The 6,980-nt window shown below is 51.1% G+C and overlaps 1 non-coding gene across 1 annotated transcript; it reads right to left on the bottom strand.

Annotated features, from left to right (window-relative positions):
• Positions 1 to 5,575: 5,575 nt before the first annotated feature.
• LOC115522559 lies at positions 5,576 to 5,679 on the bottom strand. Its single transcript, XR_003971460.1, has one exon. It is a non-coding gene; the product is annotated as a U6 spliceosomal RNA (small nuclear RNA).
• Positions 5,680 to 6,980: the final 1,301 nt, after the last annotated feature.

Below are 6,980 nucleotides of genomic sequence, written 5' to 3'. Positions count from 1 at the left end.
CCTTTGGTGATCAGCCCCCAGCCTCTTTCCCTCCCTGGAAGCCATCTAGTCACACTGGTTTCCCAGGCAACCAGCCCTCAGATTTAGGTGCTTTCCTAAAGCCGCTCATTAACATACCCCAGAAAAGGGTTTGTGAATAACAAGACACCCATTCACCTTTGTGGCTGTGAATAGATTTCAGGAACTGAGGACAAACACTGAGGGTCAGACCAAAAGATGCTCCCATCACTCTTACCGCTCAGCAAATTCCAAAGGTTTTGGGAGCTATGAGCCTAGAGCGAAACCCAAACATATATGCAAAATATGTTTTGGTTGTCTGAATGACCAAATATATATATATTTCTTATAAATCGCAATATCATGGTGCGGCTGTGAGGAAACAGGCACATCACTGGTGAGCGTGTAAGCTGGTGAGAAATTTGGCCTTGATTATCAAGTCCTTCTACTCTGACCCTGCCTAGCAGTTCTGCTCCTGGGGATTTATCCTGCAGAGACTGTACATGTGCAAAATGATAGAGATATACGCAAGTTAGTTATTGCAGGTTTCTTCCGATTAGCAAAAGATTAGAAATAAACCAAATGTGCATTATATAAAGGGAACTGGCTAAAAGAATTGTACATCCATGTGAGAAGCAAGTGAGATGATTTATTTTCAGAAATACCAAATGAAAGTTGTGCTGTCTAGTTAACAGTAGGTTTACATATTGGAAATATGTATGAGCCCCCCTCCCCTACCTCAGTGGAGTCCCAAACCCTTAGACACTTCACTTCCTGGTTCTTCTTCCCCCTCTTCATTTAGTGGGCTTGTTTTTCGAGGGCTTTGCCTGAGTATGTGCCAAAGAACTGAAGTCTGTGCATCACCTCAAGGAATGTATTGTTGACCTTACCTGGGCATAGGCTACTTCTGGGTAAGGCTGTAAGCTCTGTAGTACTCAGCCAATGAGGAATCAAGGGAGGGGCTTGCCACTGTAATGCTCATCCAATGAGGGATCGGGAGGGACTTGCATGCTAGGAGATACATTGCCTGCTGTAATTTCCCTGAGTGTGCCTGTCCATCAGACACCCTCTCTTGCAAGAATGTTGAGTAAAGCCTGTCTTCACTGTGTTCCGAGTGTCCGAATCCCCCTTTGATTGGGTCCGTGGGCCTATTTCTCACAATCCGTGCATTCTGCCCTGCAACGTTTACACTTTTTGTTCTCTTCTTTAACAGGATTGAATATATCTTAGCTCCAAACTCAGAATGGTATTTAATGGAGACTGTTAGATGCATTCCCGCCAAATCAGGAGCAAGAGCAAAAGCCCACTAGTAGCAATATGATTTAAGAATGTACTGGAGGGGCGCCTGGTTGGCTCAGTCGGTTAAGCGCCCGACTCTTGATTTCAGCTCAGGTCGTGATCTCATAGTTGTGGGATCGAGCCCTGTGTTGAGCTTCATGCTGGGCATGGAGGCTGCTTGGGATTCTCTCTTCTCTCTCTCTCTCTCTCTCTCTCTCTCTCTCTCTCTCTCTCTCTGTGTCTCTCTCTGCCTGTCCCTGGCTTGCTTGCATGTGCGTGCATGCTCTCTTGCAAAATAAATAGTTAAAAATAAAATATTAAAAAATAATAAAAATAAACAAAATTCTTCAAAAAAGAAAAAGAATGTACTGTAGGTGCTAATCAATGCAGTCTGGGAATGAGGAGAGAGATATACAAATCTGAAAGGAGAAAGGAACCCTTTCACTATTAGAAGATAAGATTATCCGCATCCCTGGGAAATCCAAGCGAATCATCCGAACAACTACTACAAGCAGCAAGAATTCATGAATCCCCAGTGTACAAAACTCAAACACAGAAATCAACAGCCTCACGCCCCGCTTCAGGGTGGTGGCCCATCCACAAGACCAGGGAAGCCCTCTCGCACAATCCCCGTAGCTGCACTTCATTTGCTGTAAAATGAGTTCTTTGGGCAGAAGCAGTGCTGTGCAGAATACCACCATGACTAAGGCATTTTGTTCATCTGCTTTTGGCAAAGGTTCTTTGGGCAGCCAGTATCTGTGGGTGTCCGCTCCAACTCAGCCCCTGAGACAAGGGAGTGGCCCCTGCTATCACAGAACCCACCCCCAGCAGGAGGAACAGACAAGGGCACTGGCATGTGCCCAGCACTCTAGGAATGCAAGGATTCTGTAATTCAGGCGGGAGGGGACCAGGAGGGCTCCCTGGAGGAAGCAATATTAGAAGGGTGATAGAGGTGGGCAAAGGGTGGGGGGGGGGGTTTCCAACAGCAGGCAGGAAGAACAAGGGTGTATCTGGGGCACCCTAGGAACTCAGTCTGGCCAAAATATGACCTACGAGGGCGCTAACTGAAGAAATACGGGCAGCCCTTCAGTCAGCAGTGTTGGGCTCAGTCGAGTTGATGTGAAATGTTGGGGTTCGAGAGTGAATGGTCAAGAAACAATTCTTGAGGCATCTTTGGTGCAAAAAGGTGGATTAATTAAAGCATGGGGACAGGACCTGTGGCTACAGCTGCACTGGGGGCGTGACTGACTGTATACTTTCAAGTGAGGGCGGGTTTAGGGAGCGTTAAGTCTCTAAGGAATTTGGAGGCAAGGTTTCCAGGACCTCGAGGGGCTTCTGTTAGGATACGGTTATTTACTCCTGTCTAGTAAAACCTCAGTCGTGAGACCCTGCAGATGTGTATCAGTGGGCCATCTGTTTGGAGGGCTAGCATGTATCTTAGGGCAGGGGTAGAGATAAAGGAAGCTTTTATATATTATATGAAGTTATTATAGAAAAGTTTATGTATTTTTTTTATGTATTAAAGAAGCCTTAGAGGATCCTGGAGGTCGGGCCAATGGCGGGCTAAGGTTGCCTTTTGCCTCTAGCAAAGTATTAACTTGAGGCAGCTGTGTTCCCGGAGGAAGGTCACTCTGTCTCAACACTTGTCAGCGGGCTGCAAAGGGCATTTCTTTCTTTCTTTTCTTCTACATTTCTTTTACCTTGTCCTCCACATCAGAGTGAGCCACTATTTGGGGTGGGACTGTGGAGGCTGGGGGGGTGGGCGGTGGGAACACACTGATTACATGAGGGGAAGACACTGGGGGTGCTAGGGAGATGTCGGCTGGTGGGAAGGAGGGCAGGAGGCCCCTCCGAGACTGTGGTCCCAACCTTGGCTGCCTGTTGAAAGTCTCCCAAGAAGCACCATGCTAGGGGAGGGCAGGGACCTCTGGCCATTCTGTCACACGGGAGGGGCCAGCCCCCTAGCTTTTGAAATGAAGGGGCTTGGAGGTCAAAAGGGCCAAGTGGGAACCATCAAGAGACAGAAGGTGTGCATGGGGTCGGGTGGGGGAAGAGTAAGGCATACACGCAGCTGAATTAGTGACAGCAATGGGGGGGCCAGGACCACAGCCCCGGGGGTGGGGGTGGGGGCAGGAGCTGGGCACGGCGGACACTTCAAGGAGGGAGAAGAGAACTGAGAAAACAGATCATGGGGGTGGGGGACCAGCATGTGCTCAGCCTCTGTAGGACTCCCACCACCTTCCAGGAACCTTCCTGAAGGGGAGCAAGAGTGGTCTGGAGAGGGCAGAATGAGGCCAAGGCTGAGACGGGCCTCTGGCTCTTGGGGCGTCAACATTAGCCATCCTCCAGCCGGGGACAGCAGGAAGATCTGCCGGCTGCGGAACATCTGGTTGGTCTACCTGCCTTCTTGGGCTCGTGGTCTGGACCTCCTTGATTCAGGTTTCTCTGTCCGTTCGGGTTGCTGATTGAGAGTGTGGTCGGTGGAGGGGTGCTCTGAGCCCCTGCCTGCCCGGATGGAGGTCAAAGTAGCGATCAGGTCAGTCCCTGGGTACAAACCTCATTGTCTGGGTTTGCTGGCTGGGGCGATGTGTAGAGACTTGGACGCTTTGCTCTCGGGGTGGGAATTCGCTTCCTGCAAAGCCAGTGCAGAGGCTCTGACGAGGTGATGGGCTACTGTAGACAGAATAATCTGGGCAGATATTCATGGTTGTGGAACCCGCATGGTGTGGTCTGGGGTTGGAAGGATGGCAGGGGATTAGGGGAAGGATATAAACGTCACCCCGCCAGCACACGACTATGCCCTCTTGCCCCTTACTGGGGCCTCAGGGGAAGCTACCCTGCTTGCTTTCTCTTGATTCTCTGTGGCCGGCTGGGTGGGCCTCTCCCCCACGGGGACCACCCTGCAGCAGCAGGGGTCAGTATGTAGCCAGAGGGCCTGGGTCCACTCTGGGCCCGACCGTGTGCCATCAATCCAAGGAAGGCCTGCACACTAGGTGAGCCACAGCCTCCCTGCATGAGGAGGTTTGGAACTCGGGGCTCAGCTGACCCAAGGTCAACCTCCATCTCTGTCCTTACAAGACACATGACTTTGTGCAAGTTGCTGTTTCATCTGTAAACAGGGGACCATAACAATCTCTCCACAGGGTCGCTGGGAGACTAAGCGAAGCGTGTGTACGAAGTGATCCCAGCTCCTCGCGCGACGAACTGTTCATCGACTGGGACCATTTACTGCACGTGGTGGCAGCCTCACCGCGGGAACGCCTCTGGCACGGAGCCCACCGCTCCCACGTCTGACCTTGCAGAGTCCGGGTGAGAGAGGGTTACCTGCCTGCCGGCCCGGGCACCTGCCGACTGCATTCGAGCCCCAAATCCTCCAGGAGGCCTTGCTTCTTCCCCGGCCTTCCTGGGACGCCACAGCCCCCCAGAGTGGCCCCACGGCACTCTGCACGCCTGCCTTTGCACCCCACTTGCTGTGTCCTGGGGCTTCTCCCCTGCCGACTGTGAGTTCCGGGAGGGAACCGCCTCAGGCTTCCTGTTCGTCTCTACCACGTGCACCACACTGCTCAGGCTCCCAGGCAGGAGGCCAGTGTTGGAGGAACATTCTGAGGTCTGCAGAAGCCAACTGTGGACTCTGTTCTTTTGCAGCAGACACGTCAGAGAGCTGTACTTTTATGAGTTGCGGGGGTGGAGATGATTATTTGTCCGGGACATTTGAACCTGAGTCAGAATGGTCTTAGAGGGCAGTTCAGCGTCAGGGTCATGTGGAACTAGGCCCGGGGGACACTTTCGACTGGCACCACACAGGACTGTAGCTCAGGGAAAGCAGACCCAGGGCCCAGGGGCAGAGACAAAGGGAGATGAGAAATACCCAAATGCAGAGGCCATCCAGGTGGCCAGGGGACGGAGCTCAAAGAAAAGCAAGAGGGCTGGATTTAGTTCCATTGGCCTCTGGCAAACCGAGTGGATGCGTCTCCTGGATGTGGATTTGCTCTCCCTGCCCGTAATGCGTTTCCCAGCACGGCCGTCCGTGGACTGATGGAATGCCTATTTACCAGCATGGCATCCTGCATAGTACTTTTAATTAAAAAAACTCATTTCACAGCAAATGAAGTCAGGCAATGGACTTGTGATCACGTAACTCACGGGTTTTTACCGCATCCCTCACCACGCAGAAACAGCTGGATAAATAGAAGAGTGAAATGGCCCATGGAAGACTCAGCTACAATGCCATGGGGACACGACATCCTGAAAGGGCAGAGTTCTGCCTTTTTTTCCCTCCGAAGGTTTTTTTTTGAGAGAGAGAAATCTGGAACGCTTCACAAATTTGCGTGTCAGCCTCGCACAGGGCCCGTGCTCATCTCTGCATCGTTCCAATTTTAGGATAGGTGCTGCCAAAGCGAGCACAGGGCAGAGTTCTACCTTAAAGGCTGCGGTATATGCTTTGCCCTTACTACTCTCCCCCAACCAGAATTCATGGGTCCAGGAATCCAGGGATGGGAGTGGGAGTGGCTCCTCTCACGGGTCCACTCAAAGGGGCTCTGCTGACTTGGAGATTTTGGTTTTCAGAGCAGGAATGTTTCTACCAGGGAACACAGCAATGGTTCCATTTTTTTTTCTTAATTTATTTATTTTGAGAGAGAGAGAGTGCGTGCATGCACGTGCGCACAGCTGGGGAGGGGCAGAGAGGAGAGACAGAAGCCCAAGCAGTCTCCGTGCCATCAGTGCGGAGCCCGAAGCGGGGCTCGAACTCACGAACTGTGAGATCATGACCTGAACCAATTCAGGAGTCAGACGCATACAGGCTGAGCCACCCAGGCGCCCAGCGATGGCTCCATTGGGTTGCATATTGAGGCTCACCTGGCTATCTGGGGCTCATCAGGACACTGAACCAACAAGCTACTATGGGGATTAGTCTACTGGCTGGAGAGTATTACCGAGGGAAGTCTGGGTGCTTTGATACAACAGGAGCAGGGAAGACCGTGGCTGGAACCTAGAATATCCTGTAGGTCCCTCTCAGAAATAGCAACGATGAATGAAAAACTAAAAAAAATAAAGGCAGGGCAATTAATTCAGACCCTTTAGGAATGAAGGTTTGGATCAACCATGCCAAAAGAATTCTGACCAGCTGAGATCCTCCTGGCTGAGGGCAAAGGAAATAGAGACCAGGTAGTGGAAACAGCGGTTATAAATATCAACTCCAGCTTCACAACACACTCTACATATTCTTTCTGGATTGTTCTGTGTGTACACACACACACACACACACACGTTCCTTTTCACGCCTTCTCATTATCTCATGCTGTTTCTGTTGGAAGCTAACTTTGCCATGTAGTCTACTTTTCCCCACTTTTTTTTTTTTTTAATTTTTAGAGCAAGAGAATGGGGGAGAGGGGCGGAGGAGGGAGAGAGAGAGAGAGGGAGGGAGAGAGAATCATACGCAGGCTCCACATTCAGCACAGAACCTGATGTGGGGCTTGGTCCCACGACTCTGGGATCATGACCTTAGCCAAAATCAACAGATGGATACCCAACTGACTGAGCCCCCCAGGTGCCCCTACCGTGTAGGGCTTAGGTCTCATTCTGTTATCCTATATTCTCCTCAGACAAGACTGTGACTGGATGGGAGGAATCGACATGGCCCAGAGATCCATACATTGATTGTTGGGTTTTACATTTCCTTAGTTTGGGAGAGAGTGCGTCCATCT

This window comes from Lynx canadensis, chromosome C1, assembly GCF_007474595.2.
Source record: "Lynx canadensis isolate LIC74 chromosome C1, mLynCan4.pri.v2, whole genome shotgun sequence".
Lineage (NCBI taxonomy): Eukaryota > Metazoa > Chordata > Mammalia > Carnivora > Felidae > Lynx > Lynx canadensis.
Note: the sequence above shows the minus strand (reverse complement) of the source record. Positions and strands in the feature narration are given on the sequence as shown.